General features: G+C 34.5%; 1 protein-coding gene across 2 annotated transcripts in view; it reads right to left on the bottom strand.

Annotated features, from left to right (window-relative positions):
• Nucleotides 1-20172, bottom strand: part of PRLR (prolactin receptor) — a 163923-nt gene that overhangs the window by 137327 nt on the left and 6424 nt on the right. For both annotated transcript variants that reach the window (XM_032205702.1, XM_032205703.1), the window contains one exon: nt 6102-6187. The gene's annotated coding sequence lies outside the window, so the exon portion shown is untranslated. The remainder of the gene's footprint in view (nt 1-6101; nt 6188-20172) is intronic.

The following is a 20172-nucleotide window of genomic DNA, read 5'->3' on the forward strand; positions in this document are numbered from 1 at the left end:
TTTAAATCAGATATACTGCATGTATGTTTTTGCCTGTGCATATCTCCCTCACTCCTGAGGGACACCTGCACAGTGAAGAACAGACAGATCTTGTTGCTCCCTGATAAGGTCACAGAGGCTTAGCTATAATATAGCCTTGCTTAATCCTCATTGGTTTTGCCTACTGAGCACAAGGCTGTTTCCTTGACAACACAGCTGCAGTTGCCACAGCATCCGGAGCCACATGTGATGTCCAGGTTTAGGGTATGGCCCAGCTGAAAATCTATTATTCAATGCTATTTTCTACAAATCATTGTAGGCTAAAAATAAAATCAGTGAAAATCTTCCTTACGTTATATTTCTTCTGTTCATATTAAACCATTTGCTATTAATTACTTACAAAGCCATCCCCCATATGGGATGAACACTTCTGAAACTCAGGAGCCATGGCAATTCTAGTCGTGTTGAGCACACAGTCTAAGGGCATTTTTTATTCAAGGCATGTCATTTACATGCTATATGGAGGTAAGAATTAATTGTCAGTGTGAAATGTAATAAGGCAGACAGAATTTGGAAATGAATATTAAAAAAAAAAAAAGCAGCAATGATCTTGAAAGTGGAAATATGACCAATGATATTACGAACAGTGAGAGGATTACACATAGTATGAAAAACTGACATACATTATCTCCAGTTAACCAGTTATGAAGCTGAGAATCATGCAAGAGCATGCAAAGCCTATTACATTTTTAAAGCCTCACCTCACATTTTAACTGAAATAGTCAACTATCCTTCGTAAGAGATTTGTCATTCAACAATATCAGTATAATGACACGGTATTAAAATCATTCATAGGGTTTCTCTGCTGAAATAGCTAATGCATTAGGAAAAGTGATCCCGTGAATTACCTTTCCGTTCTATTATCACTTAACTAGAGAGAGGTTATATGATTTAAAAATGCTCACAGTGTGTTTGTTGGTTACATGACACAGTAACCTTGCCTAACCTGTGTTTCTGCCTAACGAAATACCAAATCTTCCTGGAGCTCTTACCCATGACTGGAATTCTTCCAGATTTAAATTGTCCTGGAAATGTCAGGGATAAGTTGAAACTGCCAGGTGTATATGCACATGACTGCTGAAAAACATCTTGCCTATCACATGGGCAGTGAATACTTGCCAATAGATGAAGATTTCAAAGGTATAAGTATGACTAAATCCTCTGGTTAGAGGTTGATGGTAGACGAATTCATGACAGAAGCAAAGTACAGAGTTTCAATTAACTGCTGGAGGGTTGTACAACTTTTGGATTATATTCTAGGTGATACGTTCTACTTTAAAGAACAATAGATGCATGGGAATTCTACAGATGTTAGAGTGGTAGTCATAAATTAGCTGTGAGAAATACCACTCTCTGGGACTAACTGCCACTGAGCAGAAGTCCAATTTTTTAAATTATATTATCTTCCAAACCAGGCTGTCTGCAAGCAAACTGCCAGCTGAGAATAACCCACAGCCTGTATAAACTCCCAAACTTTGAAAATGTTTAGCAATGTCCTTGACAAAACTCTTCTCACTTGTACTAATAAGGAAACAGCATGAACAACTTACTTCCAGTGAGGAGGGTGAAAATTCCCTAGCAAAGTGACATTTACTAATGCAAGCACAAGAAAAGTGGTGAGCCCTCATGTGCCAAAACCTTCCTGATCTTGGAGCAGTCTGACCATAATCCAGACCTGACTCTCAATAAAGCAGTGTCTTATAACGGTGAATGATAGTATCAACCAACCTCTAATAGTGAATTTAGGACTAATATAAAGTCTAGCCTCTTTCAAGCAAACTAACACTAACAGTGGGCTCCATCTAGAAACCCCAGAACAAAAGGAGTCTAATGGAATTCAAAATTGAGAAATAAAACAAAAATTTATAGCCAGAAATGCATTTGCAGAAGTAGAAGCCAGAAATCCTCCATTATTTCATTAGCCAGATGTCCAAATCAGTGCTTTAAGACATAACCGATCAGTTTAATCACCTCTTGAAAAACAGCTAAGAATTCTGAATTAGCCTGGAATATGAAGATTTCAAAATATTTCTTTTTTCTTCTTCTGGGAAGGAGCATTACTGCTACTATAAATCACTACCGCTACTCAGCCTATGTTATTTGTCCTAAAAGCATTACAGAGTAAGCATGTACTAAGCATCAAGAAAAAAGTAGATGAGATTGTGTGACTGCTGATCTACAAAGCTATTTGTACTACCTGAAAATATATGGCTGGGGATAATAAATGAAATATATCCAATTAAGAACAGGATGGAAAGGTAGAAATAATGGTCAATGTGTGATGATTAACAGCCATAAACACTAACTCATAAGCTCAAGATATTGCAAACTGGAATTTCTAATGTTCTATCAGTTTTGGCTGACTTAAATTTCAGAGCTTCTCTGGGTACATGATTTTTTCGCAATGGTTAGATTTAGAAACTGAAATTAAAGTTCTAGTTTCACATACATCAAGAGAGGGAGGGAGAAGCTAGGAGGCTTAAAGTGAAAAGTTTCAATACCAGTTTAGAGATGGATATAAAAATGAAATAGTGACAAACTACACAGAACACCAATATTTTAGATAAATATACACAGAACATTTTTCTAACTACAGAAGATGGATTTTACAATAATTAAACAGTAAAGCAAGAGAAAACATATCAGCTCTGTAGCTGAGTAAGTAAGTTACTATTTTAGAAACACTCTTCAAAAAGTATAGGAAAAAATGATACAATAAATATAGACAGATTATCCCTACTCTAGATAAAAGTTATGCAGTGCCCCCAATGCACAGAATAGGTAATTTATAAAATGACTTTGTTGGTTTAAATTAGTTCACACAATGCTGACATGTTAACTCTGTATTGGCTTACTTTATATCTGATCGTGTATCAACTAACTATCCTTCCACAACTAATATAAAAATAAACAAGCTTTTACAAATCTTTTGTTGTGGGCACTGCCAAATTTCACAGAAAGGCACTATGTGGCCACATGCTGTAACCTGCCCTGCACTGGGCAAATTCAGTACTAGCAAGTGGAACAAGAGTGGGCTGAAGATGATATCCACGCTACAGTTCTGTGTGACAAATGCAGTTGGCAGTGATCCTCTACCAGGATCAAGAAAAGAAACAGGATACGGAGATAGGTCTGGAGAAATAGGAAGAGTTTTTCTTTGTCCCCTGTTGCACTGGAACTTTATACTAGATATTCACTGAGAGGTGTCTAAGTGATTTTAGTTTAGATGGAACAAGATTGAAGGAAGTAAAGAAGCAGATAATAGCTTGACCTCATAGTTAATGGATTCGAAACGTCCAAGCCTGAATAAGGCATTGCAATGTACTTTGTGGTAAAAACACTTAGAAGAGAAGGACTTAATCAATTGAGAACGCAGCAGTTTGTTTCTTAGCAACGCAGGTCACCAAGAATACATCACTCCACTCATAGAATTGTTTTCCTATTGAATACAGTTAAATTTAAGTTTTCAATTTTTCCTTTCAAATGCCTCAAGTGCGCGAGCTTACATGACAGAAAAAAGCAGTTTAGCACAATCACGAACATAGCCTCCCATGACAATGACCTTCCACCTTCAAGAACAACAGAGCTGAACATTTTAAGAAAGTTGGTTTTGTCTTTTTTGGGGGGTGGGTAGGGGTGTTTCTTTAAACACCTAACACACAATAAACAGTGTTTTCAAGCTGGATGGTCCATATTTATCAGTTTAGTCCTGGGAAATCAGAAGAACTACAAATGTCATTGATTTCAGAAAAAAGTATAAAATGTATAATCAGATTTATTTTCTACATACTATTTGCTACATAAATAACAAAGAAAATTTGGATCTTTGAAGGAATGCAGTAAGAGAGAAAATATCTATTTGATACTAAGACAGTTCAGTGATTGGCAGGATATAACAGACCTAGTAAAATAATTGAAGTTAATCAACAGCATCTGGTGAGCGAATACTTTTTATGCTTCAGTCTGCTAATGATTTATAAGTTAGAAGTCTTTGATTTAAAGAAAACTTTCTTTAAACTTGTGAAAACTTGTTTTGGATATAATATTGCCTAAGCAAAATTATTAGAAATCAAATATTTGCTCATTCCAATTCTGAGAAAGCTGTTATTTACAAAGGTGATTGAACCACATAAAATTCATATATTGCAGATGTAACACACTGAAGAGAGATTAAATAGCTTCTGGAAAGTGACAGGTCATCTAAAGTACCTTTATAAAGAGTGTTCAGGCTGTAAAAATTAAGCACCTTGCGTTATTGTTTCTCTGCGAAAACACTGATATAAAATATTCTACACATTGCTAGAATAATACATAATCAAAAATAATTAATTACTGATTTCAAACCTTAATGATGAACAAGCAGAAGAGAAAGTTCATGAGATCTAGGAGTGACTTTTACACAAAACACAACTACATTCATACAGGCAGCTCATGTGATTATACAAAAGCTTATCTATAGAGAGCTCCAGAGTTAATTATTAGAAATTCTGAAACAGGTGACAATTGCAAACACAAATTTATTTGCATCATATATTTTGTATCTGCATCAGATAAAAAATCTATAGTTATGAAACAAACTTAATTTTCATAATCATCTTAATGACATCAGAAGAAAAACACAGTAAATAGGAAGTACAAATGCTCAGAAGAGAATAACAACATTACAAATTTCATTTTAAAAATTCTTTAAAAAGAATGACTAATGACTAAACAACAAAAGTTTCAAGCTCAGTCCTTCTGGAGATCAGCACGTTGGGCAGGACAAGAGCAATTGCAAAGCTAAGCAAATACAAGCCTTTCTGCAATGGAAGAAGAAAGAAGAAAGAAGAAAAGAGAAGAAAAGACACTAGTTAACAGAAAAGAATGCAGGTGTACTCAGTAGTTCATGTTTAACAAGATGTACAGAACAAAGAAGTTCATGTTTACACCCACTCTAGAAGAACCTAGATATAAAATAATAAAAGCAAGTTACAAACAAAATAATGTACTGATCACAATAGTTATTTCACATTCATGGTGTTGTGCATCTTATAAGCTAACTGAAGGAGTCGTGGGAGCCGTGAACACCCCTTTTAAATATGAGCTACTCAGAAGTCCCAATTCATTCCCATTGTCTCATCTTTAAACTAGGTAATTATGTCCTGTTTACTGCAGATTGAGTTCTACCATCCTAGCTCACCAAGAAACTCCTCAGAAAATTCCGTTATCTATTTCCTTGATTTTTTATTGAAGGTAATGTTCATTAGATTATAACACAGATCTGTGAAAAATATCTTCTTTGGTCAGTTGAAAGATGCTGATATTATACTTAAAAGGTAGATTCTCTACTAATACCATATTAATGTGATCAATAAACTGAAACTTGTCAGTCATTCCTGATTCACACAGAGGGAATTCTCTCTGTATTTCTTCTTCCTAAAACATCCCTATATGATATTTCCCTATATTCCCTATATCTTTTTTTTCTTGAAACTTTTTAGTTTCTTTCCTTTGAGATCACTTATTTTCTGGATCCACTAGTGAATAGCTCAGATAATTGGGACTTAAATAATTCATAACTCTAAAAAAAATTCAAAGTCATAATACACCAGCTTCAAAATGAATTAAATTTAAAACACAATCAAGCACACAGGAAGAAAATGAAACTGCAGCTAAGATTATAAAGTTGTAGCCAACAACAACATATACTTGTTAAACAAGTATATACATTAATTGCTCAAAACATTCTAAAACTAATACGTAACAGTGTAAGAAGGATAAGCAGCTGTAAGCAGTCTCACATATTTTAGGTCAGATGAAATTGTTTGTGAAAGTATCACAAATCTAATGAATACTTTCAGATGAAAAAGTAGAAACATAAGGTTTCAATTTAGATTTTTTTTTTTTTCAAAATAAGTTTCCTTTACTAAATTAATCTCAATTTTAAAATAAGATGAAAATTTGCATCATGGTTGGCAGGGCATCTCGTATAAACATTTCTGATCGACTTCATCAAAGTATAGAAATCAGAAAATTTTCATCATCTACAATGAAAAAGCAGATGAAATGGTTACATGACTTACATCATGTCACACAATCAGCAGCTCGGGCAGGAGCAGGTATTTATACTTGTTTCAAAAACCCAATGGATTCTTTCAGCTTGCAGTATCTGAAAGGAGAGCTAAGCACAGGTTAAAAAGGGAGCAGTAATACAGGTGCTAAAATCAGAAAAAAACATTTTTTATTTCCTAAAAACAACGTAGTTTCCAGCATTACAGAATGTATTTTTAAAGTGGTGTTGATAGATTTTTCTTACTGTTGCACTCAATGACAACTTGTCATGTGTTCAGGTAATTACCAAAAACCTAACATCAAAATGAAACAACCCAAACTGCCAACAACTTCAAGTATCTGTCATATATGTTTTAAATCACTGCAACTCCAATTTCAAGTTCCATATCATAATTATCCTTCATTACAATAATAATGTTAAGACATGAAAGTAATTTCTGCTAATCTTAATTGTCCTACAGTAGTAATTTGTTTGACTACCTGCTTGTCTCTATATTCCTTGCTTAAAATTTTCCAGTATGACAATATTTTTTTGTATTGCATAATTATAAAGATGTTACATAATTGATCTCTTTTCATTAAATAATGAAATTTTAAGATGTGGACGGCGCATCTTACAAGAAAACACAGACATCTGATATCTTATGCTCTCACCTTTCTCCCAGTCTTCTAAAACCAGTGCTAGCATAGTCTCAAACCCCTTCATCATTCAGTGTTGGAATGTGCCCTTTAAAATTTGTAATATTTCAGCAAACTTCTAGATGCAAATGTAGAAATAAAGCCTACATGAAATCTCACGTAATCTTTACAGTATGACAGAAGTAGTTACTGTCTCTAGTTTTGGTAAAATTGAATCACTATAGAAAACATCACTAAAAGAATAAAGTAATTAAAACGATTTTAAACAAAACATTCTTTAAACAATGAACACATTTCAACATAATGCAGCAAACCTATTTAAACTTCCTATTAAGAAATGAGAAAAAATCTACAGTATTAAACATCTTACTGTATCTTTATTCTTTCTCAGATTTGATCGTATTAATAAACTACAAAGACATTTCATATCAGGAAATTTCACAAAAGAAGTTGCAGCAAGGCGGTTGTCAGTCTCTTTTCTCAAATGATAAGTGACAGGACATAGGGAACTGTCACCAAGTTGTGCCAGGGGAGGCTTAGATTGGATATCAGGAATAATTTATTAATGGAAAGGGTGGTTAGGCACTGGAACTGGCTGCCCAGGGAAGTGGTGGAGTTGCCATCCCTGCAGGTATTTAAGAAACATGGTGCTTATGGACAGAATAGTTATGTGGATGGCTGGACTTGATGATCAGAAGGGTCTTTTTCCAAACTAAGTGATTCTACAATCCTCTCTGTAAGAAGTTAGAATCATAGTATTGTATAATGGCCAGGGTTGAAAAGAACCTCAAAGATCACCTAGTTTCAACCCCCCTCCTCTGGGCAGGGTTGCCAGCCCCTACAGCAGGCTGCCCAGAGATGCTTCCAGCCTGGCCTTGAATGCCTCCAGGGATGGAGCATCTGCAACCTCTCTGGGCAACCTGTTCCAGTGCCTAACCTCCCTCTGAGTGAAAAACTTTCTTCTAATTTCTAACCTAAATCTCCCTTGTCTTAGTTTAAAACCATTCCCCCTTGTCCTACCACTACCAACACTTATAAACAAGTGTTTCCCCTCCTGTTGATATGCTCCCTTCAAGTACTGGAAGGCCGCAATGAGGTCTCCATAGAGCCTTCTCTTCTCCAAGCTAAAAAAGCCCAGTTCCCTCAACCTTTCTGCATGGGAGAGGTACTCCAGCCCTCTGATCATCTTAGTGGCCCTCCTCTGGACCCATTCCAAGAACTCACATCCTTCTTGTGCTGGGGGCCCCAGGCCTGCACACAGTATTCTAGGTGGGGTCTCACAAGAGCAGAGTAGAGGGAGACAATAATTTCCCTCTCCCTGCTGGCCACCCGTTTTTTTTTTGATGCAGCCCAGGGCATAGTTGGCCTTCCAAGCTGAAGTTGGCCTTCCTGTGCTTATGGACACAGTTTAGCTGTAGACTTGGTAGTTATGTGGATGGCTGGACTTGATGATCATAAGGGTCTTTCTCCAACCTAAGTGATTCAACAATCCTCTCTGTAAGAAGTTAGATGGGCCTAAAGGCAAGACACACAACATATACAACACAAAAAATTACAATATTCTCAAGATGAGGAAAGGTTAATTTTTGAGGACATTTAACCTAATAGAAAAAATAAATGATATTACACCTCTAGGCTAATCACAACAGACATACGCAAACACATTATTTTCATGGTGTGAAAATATTCTATCTCCAAAACCAATACAAAGCTGGTTCTTACTCCCTTTCCTGCATTCTTTCACTTCAGTCTACATTTTAACAGGCTAGCAAACTCTAGCTTCTCCACCCTTCCTACTTATTTTAAGACTGCCACTCTCCTAAACTAAGTGACTGTACTGTCCTTTGACTTAGATGTTTCCTGTCTCCTTCACAGTCTTACTGCATTCTCATTCACTGCATTCTTGACTGTAAGATTATTTTATCTTCCTAGTTGCAAGGAGGTTTTTTTGCTTGTTTGTTTGCTTTTTAAATAATGCTACTCTTTTCTCAGAATGTAGCTTCACATTTAGGAGGCAGAATACCTCCTGCTTTGAACATTAAATTTGGTATGTGAAACACATAAATTCTGCTGTCTCAGTACAGGTCCTTTTCAGTTTTTTAATTATTATGTTGTTCAATAGTAAGAAGTGAAGAAATTCAGATTTTAGCAGACCTGAATTTTGGAAATGTGTTCAGCTATGATGAAAGTCAACAACAAAACTGTACTTCCAGAAGAATGCAAAGAGGTGGCATCCCTGTCATAGGGATCTTTTTTATGGAGTTATTGATGACTCTCCTGGAGGAGGAATGGATAACTTTATCAGCAAAGAATGCACTAATGAAAAATCTCAAGGAAGGGAAAAAAAAAAAAAAAAAGAGTAAGCTGCTCCTAAGATACCTCCTTCATTAAGGGTACAAAATAGCATATTTACCATTCTTGGTTGCTGCAAAGAGTACTTAATAATTTATTCTATCAACTGAAGACTTGCCAGAACACGTTCTGGGGTTTCTATTCCCCGTAGGAAATAAATTTTTTACTCAATCAGTCTGCTTGAAGATTGGTCATGTTAGTTAAGCAATGTTATTTTGATGGATATCAGCCAAACTGCTATCCCAATCATGCACTTGGAAATCTAACGATGACCTATATGCTGTGTAATTCACCCACAAACTGGCACGATTTGGTTTATCTTTTGTGACCTAATCCTGAATGCACATAGTTCCATCTGCAAAGACAAAATACGCTTTTTCTTATTCCCGTCTCCAAGACAGTAAAAGCTTAAGTAATGCAGAATTCAATGGACAACAGCTATTTGAAGATTTTGTGATTACATGTGAAAAACTTTTAGTTACAGTCCAGTATCATCAGTCCTCTGAAGAATGATACAGGGATTTGAAGCATATTCACTCAACCATACTTCATAGTAACTGTGCTTTTCATACATACGATACCAGCTTCCAAACAACTGTGTTCAGTAATTCGGTATATGAGGAAACTTTTTTTTGTTCACGGCCAAAGAACAACAAAAGTTTAAACAACTCTATCACCTCACAATTCTGTCCTCCTCAACTATTACACACACACACAAAAAAACAGAGAGAGAGAAGAGATGTTCATGAAAAACATATCTCGTTCATGCTTCCTTTTTAGCTCCCTATATTGGGCCCATGCTTACAGTCAATTTCATAAGCCCTCAAAAGCTAATGTTGAATATTCTCAATAAATATTCTTGTAAAATGATGTTGCCCAGACTGCATCTATCAGCAATTGGTTAGAGAACTTTCAAGTGCACTCAACTTCATTTAACTCATTTGTTGCAACATTTTTAAGAATGCTGCTTGCAGATTATACATGTTGTTTTGATTGAGATGTTACAATGAAACTGCACCATCCTGAGCCAAGACAGGAAAGCCAAATGGATTGTTGCAAAAAGTAATGAAAAAAAGTAATGAAAAAAGTAATGTCATTAATGTGGCTAGATGAAAAGCTTCACTAGATTAACAAGGAGCTCTAGAAAATTCAGGCCAGGTGCAATGTAAAATATAAAATAGAGCCAAGACAAGGTAAATTAAAAAACACTTCATGGAGATGCATCAAGCTTAATCCTTTCAAATGGCAGAGTAAAATAGATTATGGAAAAGGAGCAGCTGTTTGGTTCATAAGCAAATCTACAATTACATGCAATTAAGGATTTTAAACTAATACAGATCAGTTCTAACACTGGCTGCCACAGAACTTTAACCCAATTAATATCTGAAGAACAACTGTATATTATTTTAGTGATCTATAGATCACTACTGATATGATTAGCATATCAATAATTTCTACTAAAATTGTTGGAGAAGGTTAGTTAAATAATACAATTGCTCCATGTTCTCCTTTTGGTTCTGCTGTTACTCCAAGTAGACTTAAAAGAGAAAAGAAAGGCATAGCTTACAGAAGGAAAGGAAGGAGTTGAATTTAGACAGAAAGCTATGTTTATACAAAGTAAACTATGTTACACAAAATGTACATTATATATAACAAAACCAATGTTGGTTTTACACACACTTATTCAGTCTTTCATTGTTTATAAAATGACTCTTGATACATTAAGTTCATAATTTACATAATATACACACTGCTTTGCAAATCTTCAGAGGCAGCTGCTGGACAGATAATGTACCCATACTTTGACATGTCTCTTTAAAATCCAGATCAAATCCTTCAGGGACTGTGATCTTCATTATGATGTTTTTATATTTTCAACTTTGTCTTTGACTCCCAGTTGCAAAGATACCTTCTTCAGCTGACTCTATCATCACACACAGTAAACACATTGAAGTGCAGGAACAAAACACTCTTACCAGTCCATACTTTATTCACATACCCAGACTTGGCTATTGATGCTCACTCTGTATCAGTTATTAAAAATTCAGTGTTAATTCTGACCGGAATTTGCACCTCATTACCAGCTGCCAAGTGTTCCATAAACAAAATGTCCTAAAGGGAATGTAGACCTACCCATATATTATCAGCATCACCATCTACTTTGTTCACATGGTTAAGGAGTGAGGGGAGTCAGTACAAATTACTTGCTTTCACTTACATTTCTGTATCTGCTTGTTTATTTTTACATTTGGAGACTCCAAGGGTTTGTATGTGTAACTAGGAATATAACTTCCAGTGACTGTGGGAAGGTTGATGTGGGAAATGCTTTACTTAGTGTGCAAGAAGTAGTAATTCTGCTGTTCAGAGCCATAGAAGGGTAACCTAATACTCTTACATGTATATTACAGGTATATTACTCCTTATGATTTTGGAAAAGGCTCATTTTCTGTGGCTGCATCTACAACAAGGTTTACCTTGATTTGAAAGTCTTCAGAAAAAAAGAAAAAGAAAAATCAACAAACAACATCAGCTACGACAAAGTTTACATTTTACATCAGCCCTTATACCAAGCTAGTGCTGCTCACACACACAGTTAAATTACACAGTACCGAGACATTTATCATTCCAGCTTACTAAATTAAAATACTGAAAAGACAGTGGAGAAAACATTTATTTCCCAGTATGAATACAGTATTTTTAAAAAACGAGGTTGAAAAGTAAACAAGCGTACTTTTATGCCAGTTCATAATGAATTTTCCCTCTACACGATTTTTGCACTTTTCTCCTTTGACAATGAATGTTAAAGTGAAGATAAAGTGAACATTTTTTTCCAGTGCCGAAAAAAGTAAGTAATGCAAGCTATACCATGTCAATCCTTTTTTCTTTTTTTGAAATGCATCACATTCTTAAGCCCTAAGATAAAGCCATTAAATAAGCTGCTACTGATTAATATTTTCTCACAAAATAGGGTACAGATTTATGAAGGGTTAGCCTCATATAGGAGTAACACATGAATTATATATGCTTACATAGATATACATATATATGCATGTATATGAAAATAGATGTACTCACTAAACTTTATTCTGAAATATAACAAAAATGTATGTGATCTATCAATGTTCCAAAACAAACAAACAAACAAAAAACAACACTAAATGCAGGTACACATTTACTTTTATAATCATATCACCTGCTTCTAAATTTTCACAGAATCTCAGAACTGCAGGGGTTGGGAGGGACATCAAGAGATCCAATTTTGAAGTTATGCATGCAAAAAAAAGCACATACTCTTGAAGAGACCCAATAGTACATGTACAGGACAGAAAAGGAAAAAAAAATGTCAAAAAACATATAAAGAATACAGAAAGCCGTAACCAATCAGAATATCATTTAATTTAGCACTTTGGGCAAAATGGTCAATAGAAACATATACATTTAAGGTCTATATTATAACTATTTTAGGAGTAAAAATTCAGGTAATATGTTAAGGGTTGTACAGTGAAACAAAAAAACTCACCTCCTTGATACTGACTGCTCCGGGATAAATCAAAGAGAGAAACATAATACAGAAAAAGGGACAGTGGAGGAGAGCAATATACTGATGATTTCTCTGATAGCTTTATTCCTTGTAAGAAAAACATCTTATAGTCTTACACAGAAATACAGAATATTGCTTTAGAAGATTGTAACACCAGATCCATTGTCAATGCTGTAGGGCAATTTAGTATCAAGTATTCAGAATATATGCCTGAATTAGGAAGAACTTGGCATAGACTGTCACCTACCAGAAAAGACAAAGAATTTTGATGACACTGTAACAAACACTAAAGTTGAAACAAAAAAAGATGGTTGAGCAACATTAAGATAGGCAAAGCAGCATAGTCCATTAGCAAGAAATACGATCTACACGTGTCAATTTAAGCTGTGGTGATTTCCATGGGTTATCTGTCAATTAAATGATAGGCTGCAATATATTTTGATAGGGACATTAAAGAAAGTGGACAGCTTAGCATTCAGCTGTGGATAGCACACTAAGAATTAGCCTCCACTTATGATTTAACTGATTTAAATCCCAGTTAAATTTAAACCCATTGAAATGATGGGTTTCTGCAAACAGAATATTTAAAGTTCTAAAGAGGGTACATTTAGATTAGACAAATGGAAGAAATTCTCTACTATGAGGGTAGTGAGGCACTGGCACATGTTGCCCAGAGAAGCTGTGGATGCCCCATCCCTGGAAGTGTTCAAGGCCAGGCTGGACGGGGCTTTGAGTGACCTGGTCTGGTGGGAGGTGTCCCTGCCCATGGCGGGAGGGTGGAATTAGGTGGTCTTTAAGGTTCCATTCAACCCAAAGCATTCTGTGATTCTATGAAAGTCAAACACTAAACTACTAAAAAAATCCCAAACTAGAAAATAGATTTTTTATCTTCTTCTGATACATTTTTTTTCTTAGGCAACACAGGCTCTCCTAGCATAATCCTAACATAAGTGAAATTCTGAGTCATGGGTAGAAATTAAATAGTAATTATTGACAATAACTAGAAATTAAATTGTATCTTTTACTCCACTTAAACATACACATTGCCTATAGAAACCATCAAAATACCACACCTACCACAAATGAGAGCTAGTACATTGATAATGGCAAGTCAGACTGACTCCTAATGATTTAGCAGGCTGGCATTTCATTGTGAATAATAGTATCCTCTGTTGTTGAATTTGATTTTATTTTTCCCTTTAAAGATAAGAATAAAATGGATCCACTATAAGATGGAATAAATAGGACACGCATCCCCAAATTAAAAAATAAAAATAAAAAATCATACTATAAATATACTGCATTTGTAAATAAAAAATCATAAATTATGTACAAGAATAAAACTGTTCACATATATGAAGGAAATCCAAGTTGATAACTTGATTGAAATTAAATCTTCAAACTGAAAAATCTGTGTAACTACAGTACTCACACCAAAAGATTAAAGGAAAACAGTATACTTTCCTAAATCCCTTAAGTAGTTAGTATTGAATCTCTGCAGTAAATTACTATATACCTGTTCTGAACAGGAGCTAGAACACCACACATACAGATCTCCCTGTGGCTTGAAAAATACAGCCAAGTTAGGCTTCAGAGTGTGTGTATGTGTTTAAATGTGACTGGGACATATATAAGGTACCTTGCCATCTTTCCATCAAAAATTACCATCATCAAAACCTTTCTTACAGTTTTAGACGACCTAAAGCTAAGGACTGAACAAGGAAATAAACATCCTTCAGTTGCGCAAACAGTCCCCACTTTCTTTGCTTCTGTTTTCTATTTCAAAACACTTATTACTTATGAACGGACTCTGATTTAAAAGGTGTTTCATCTGTTTTATAGGTCTACTGATTTGCTTGTTACACAGCTTCACACGTAAGAATCTAGTCAAACTGGTGGTTTTTATTTTTATTTTTTTTTCCTTAACAACTGATCAGAACCTTTTCCTCTAATTTTTTGGAGATAAAGGTTTATTAGTTGCTATTTTCCTAATCAAAGCAAGTAGTATTCTTTTTCTATAAAGCATGCCATACCCAGAAAAATGCTTTAATGAGAATTGTTTCAATAATGATTGTGTCATCTCTATCTAGAACTTGCTTTTTAATGATTTTATCTTACTGCTTTACATATTTACTAGCTTGAAGGTGTTAAATATTTCCAGGCTTTCAGTATGTCAGCAATACAGCATACGTTTCATACAGTTCAATGAAAAGAAGCGTTTAATCATACAACAGCCAATTAAATTAGTGAGAACACTGATAAATCCAAGTATAGTAAACTCAGTGTTTTCTAGTAAAATTCTGTGTATCTTAATAAATTCATATATACCGAAGATATTCGGACATATATTGTCCACTGTTATTTACTGTGATATGTCTGCTTTTTTAAGCTTTAGATTATCTTTCTCAGTGATATTTTAGAATATCACCTATGATATTTTAGGGCCTTCATCTCAATGTCTTTGATCACAAAGTTGCAAATCTTACACTCTTTTTTTATAACGTAAATATGTTATTTTCTTCTGGCTGCTCTGAATTAGTATATTGCAAAGGGACTACTGACATTGGACTTGCTAGACTTCATAACATGAGGGCAAAATCACTTGCATAAATTCACACATTCAATTCTTATTACTGTGGAGGTATCCTATATAATTAGATAGTGAGTTTTACTTGCATTGACAAGATCTATATAATTCTCTTTCTAATAGGAAAAAATTGTGAAAAAAGGATGTGGTTATAGACTGGTTAAAGAAAAGTGTAGAAGAATTTTAGGCCTTCTAGCATTTCTGAAATAAGAAACAAATAATAAAATAAACGGAATCAACTGAGTAAAGCAGAAGAAAACGCTCTCTTCAGTGAGGAAATAATGACAGCATAGAAAGAAAAGAGGTAGCCCAGGGAAGACCAGACAGCAAGCTCGTCTTGCATTCAAGAAAATAAAAGTTGATAGAAGAACAGTATGCTTCCTGAGTAGTCACAAATTCACACAAAACTTACAGGCTTTAGTAAAGCTTAAAGCTTGAGTCTCCTCTAGAAATATTCAAGGCCTGTCTGGATGCCTACCTGGGCAGCCTGCTCTGAGGAACCTGCTTTGGCAGGGGGGTTGGACCCGATGATCTTTCGAGGTCCCTTCCAACCCCTATAGTTCTGTGATTCTGTGATTCTTACAGTAATATCAGTTGAAGGAGGAGGAGGAAGTAAGGAACATAGCAGAAAGCAGAGGTTGGAGAAATCTGGATAAAATTCAGCTCAGGTCTGAAATGGAACTTCTCATAGAATTACAAGTGCATTTATAAAAATATTTTTTATTTTGAGAAATTTTGCCAGTACACACAAAAGGGTTGAACTTCCCCCTTCCCCTCCCCCCCCCCCCCCCCCCCCAAACACTACTCCAGAGAATGACAGTTACAGCATTAAGAATGTACACAGAACATATATGTAACACATACTACACCTGAATATATAGATTAGGGTAAATAAGATTTTAAATAGGCACATTATGGCACGGTATTTCTTAAGAACTTCTTGGTGCTGACAAGGACAATACACAAAAAAGAAGAAATGAAATAATTTAGAATTTTATGTTTCAACACTGAATATAACCTTAGATTGTTTCACCTACATGAAACTAGTGAGGAGACAATTATTTGACATGACACCAGTAAGACAGGTTCAGCATATGAATGTAACTGTAAATTTCCCATCAGGAAAAGTGGTAAGCAATGCCTTGTGATAATTCTTAAAAAAAGATCAAAGCTGGATCACTGTGAGAAGTCAGAATAAATTACCAAACAGAATGCGTAGAAGTTGTGGATAGTACTGCTAACCCAGGAGTCTAAATGTCTAAAATGTCTCCTGATCCTGGCTGTTATCTAGGCAGCAGGTAAGTGAACTCCTGACAGATTTACAGATGAAAAAGAATTCTGAGAATTTCTGTCAAGCACTATCACTGTCTCTAATTATTTCCCAAACAACTTTCTTGCTAAAATAACTCATAGAACTTTGCCACAAATTTTACTCCTTATGATTGAAGAAACATTTAAGTTAGAATTATTATTTCCATTTTTTCTTTTTTTTTAAAGTAACATTTATACTATCAAATATATCTTGCTAAAGCCAATTGTTATACCAAACTTATTTATATATTTAATAAATCTTCAAATAGATTTTATATCTCCATTATTTAGTAATTACATAATTTATGCTTCCATTATTTTTCCTGAATTTCTTACAGCCCACCATCTTGCAAAACACACATTTTATTTTCTGCTTGTTAAATTACCACACTACAGACATGTCTCATAACCTGTGGCTTGATCCACACCTCGACATTATAAGGGATCCTCCCAGAAACATTGAATACTTACACTCTCTTCACTTGCAAGGATAACTTCATCACAAACAAATCAAAAGATAAAAATGAATTGCCATATTCAGCTCAAAGATGAAGGGAAAAAACTAATATATGTGAAAGTTTCTGTTGTGTAATATGGACACAGTGAATAATAAATCACAAAAAACAAATTGTATATGTCATAATTATCAAAAAAATAGTGGCTGATGTTCTATATGCTGACATAGGACAGAAATACCTACTTTTAATCTTTCAAAAGGTTATCAATAGTAGCTCTTAAATACAGATGTGATTGGGACAATAGAAACAAATCACCTAATTTCAAAAAACAGGCAAGCAATGTTACTGAACCTACTTCACAAAAATAAAACAATGAGCAAGACATTGATAAAAAAACACCTTCCATATTCATTACCTACTGTTGCACCAGCCAGCTGATGAATGATAAATTCAAAAGGCAAACATTGTGTTTGTATAACTAATCAAATTTGAAAAAAATGTATAGTTATATCATGAAGGAAGAAAATATTAAGTGAATTACATTTAAAAGTCAGAAAAAAATATACAATGATTTTATTTTCATTCAGGAGCTATACGAAAGGAACAACATTGTTGCAGCAAAGACGACATTTTTTGTTTGTTTATTAATGATTTGAAATAATGAATTTAGTGCTTGCAAAAGTCCTTCCAAAACCATAGGATGTTCTCATAAAATATTTATAAACACAGACATAGATACTTCCGTACTCACACATAGGCTACAAATATTTTTTCTTATCTTACAGGTTTCTGCAAATCTCGGTGTCATAAACCGAGGAGGTTTGACTGCTCAAAGCATCCTTTATTTTTCCTCTAGAGGTGGTTTGGAATTGCTATGACTACCAAGATCCATTTACATTTGTAGACCTGTTTCCATATTAAAATACCCAAAGCAAATCAAACTAATTCCATAGTTTTAGACACAGATGGTAAGATGAACAGTTTTTGAAAGACTTCAGTTAAAATTTCTATCAATTTAACTGCTACACCATCTGATTTTGTATGAATGTCTGGATCTGTATAAAAGTAATTACAATGCCTCTACATAATTTATTTGCTTTTTGGTGATTTTTGCCATTCCTGGGCTTTTAGTATTTGTCTTCTTTCTCCTTGTGGATCAGCAACTTTTAAAGGCATAGAAAGAATTGCTGAAGAGAGTTACCCTAGGCAGTTAATCATAGGAAGCAGTTGCAGAATCCCAGAAATAAATGAATATTAAGTTCCACATATTATATTATGCAGTAAATTATTAAATTTTATCGGCACAGTCTATATATATAAATGAGACGAAGTTGGAGCTGTGTAAGCCATAACGTCTGTCAGACACACTTATTTCTTGTTTCAAAATTAAAACTATTTTTCCACTTTTCACCTGGCCCATAGAAGTAATATCACACATTAATATATAAAATAACATTTCAAAGCAAATAGTAAAATATAGAGGAAGAGGAGGAGAAGGAGGAGGAACTGCACCCTCAGAAATACCAAAATCACATACCTAAAAGAAGGACTACTCTGTTTCTACAAGTTCCTTTTGATGCATGCAGAACATATGGATTATGAACTTTAGTGAAAGAATTTTCTGTTGCTTCTCCACATGCTTTTCTACCATGCAGGAGAAAAACTGTCACAGAAAATTTGATTATTTTCATTTTAAAATGGAAATGAAAGGATATATTAAATAGAATTACAAAGCAATAATTATATTCGATATTATACTAAATCTTCAAATCCTATACTGAATATAACTTCAAAAAATAATAAATTCTACCAGCAACCTACCATTGAGCTACTACTTAAACTTCTACTGTGTAAGCATACATTTAATATCAATGACTAACCACCTTTAAATGTAGAGTTGAAAGAGCTGTTTTGAATGGTGCTGCCTGAGCATCTATGTTCAGTACTGTAGAACACAAATAACAGTGTGATGAGAAGTAAAACAAGAGAATGGGCACAACAAGCTTTATTACCAGAAGTCACCAGTGAGAAGAAACCGTAATGTGGAATATCACCTCTTTACTGACACTTAAGTCAGGTCTACCTGAGTATATGTTTAGATTATTGCTACTTCAAACTCAGTGAGGGTTTTATAAGATATAGAAATACAATGGTGCCTTCTTGATATTGTTAATGATTCAGTGTCACAAATGTTGCTACTGTGATGCTAAAAAGGGACTTGTGATTGATCACATCTTTGGAGCATTCATTCTACATAAACTAAACACACTGACAACTAGCTGATCCTAAAGGCATGAAGAAACCCAAGGACAGATAAAACAGACTTGAAAAATAAGCTAAATAAGTTGGTTATATCTTAGAATTTATATCATAGGTTCAGACTAAGACACAATACACAACATAAGCGCAGACATAATTTTGGGGATACACATTGGAGATACAAAATCAGTTTTTCTCAAGATGAAGGGGAACGAGGTACTCTGTCTAGCCTTAGCCTTTTTAAAGCTGGCATATTCACCATCTGGTTTTGTGCATACCTAACACTCCATTTTCATTGTTTTTAATTTTAAATCTCATTGTGAAAATATTTCTCTGGGATGGAATAAGTCACCTATCATCTCTTTGGGAAAGGAACTAAATTCTTACTTCTGGTTTAGAACATTCTATGCTGTTATCCAATTTGAACTGATCCATCAGTAATAATAAGGGAATTCTTGCTCCACAACCCAAGTCCCTAAGTTATAATTTCTGCCATTTCTTTAAAATGCTAGTTTGTGCCACTATTCAAGGTAAAGAATAAGTAGAATATCTTGACAGAAAAACTCGAATAAATTTAAAGAACTAAGGTATGCACAGCTGTATGGCTTTTCTGCATCTTTCACTCTCATCTCTGTTCAGTCATTCTATATTAAACTTCTTTTCAAAATTTCAATTATTTTAAGGCTGAATATTTATTCCCATTCAAGTCTTCTAGTCAGGTTGTAAGTAGTCAAAAGTAAAATGTTTACAAATATGACAAAGAAATGGTTAAACAAGGCTGCATTGCAGTAGCCATTGAACACAGGCATACCACTATCCCTTCCATTTCCAGCAACTCTGATGTCTAAGGGAAAACGAAAAACACAAATCTATTGGAATCAGCCCGAGTAAAAATTTATCTGCCTCAAGAACAAAGAAATAAATAATTTGTAAAA

This window comes from Aythya fuligula, chromosome Z (genome assembly GCF_009819795.1).
Source record: "Aythya fuligula isolate bAytFul2 chromosome Z, bAytFul2.pri, whole genome shotgun sequence".
Lineage (NCBI taxonomy): Eukaryota > Metazoa > Chordata > Aves > Anseriformes > Anatidae > Aythya > Aythya fuligula.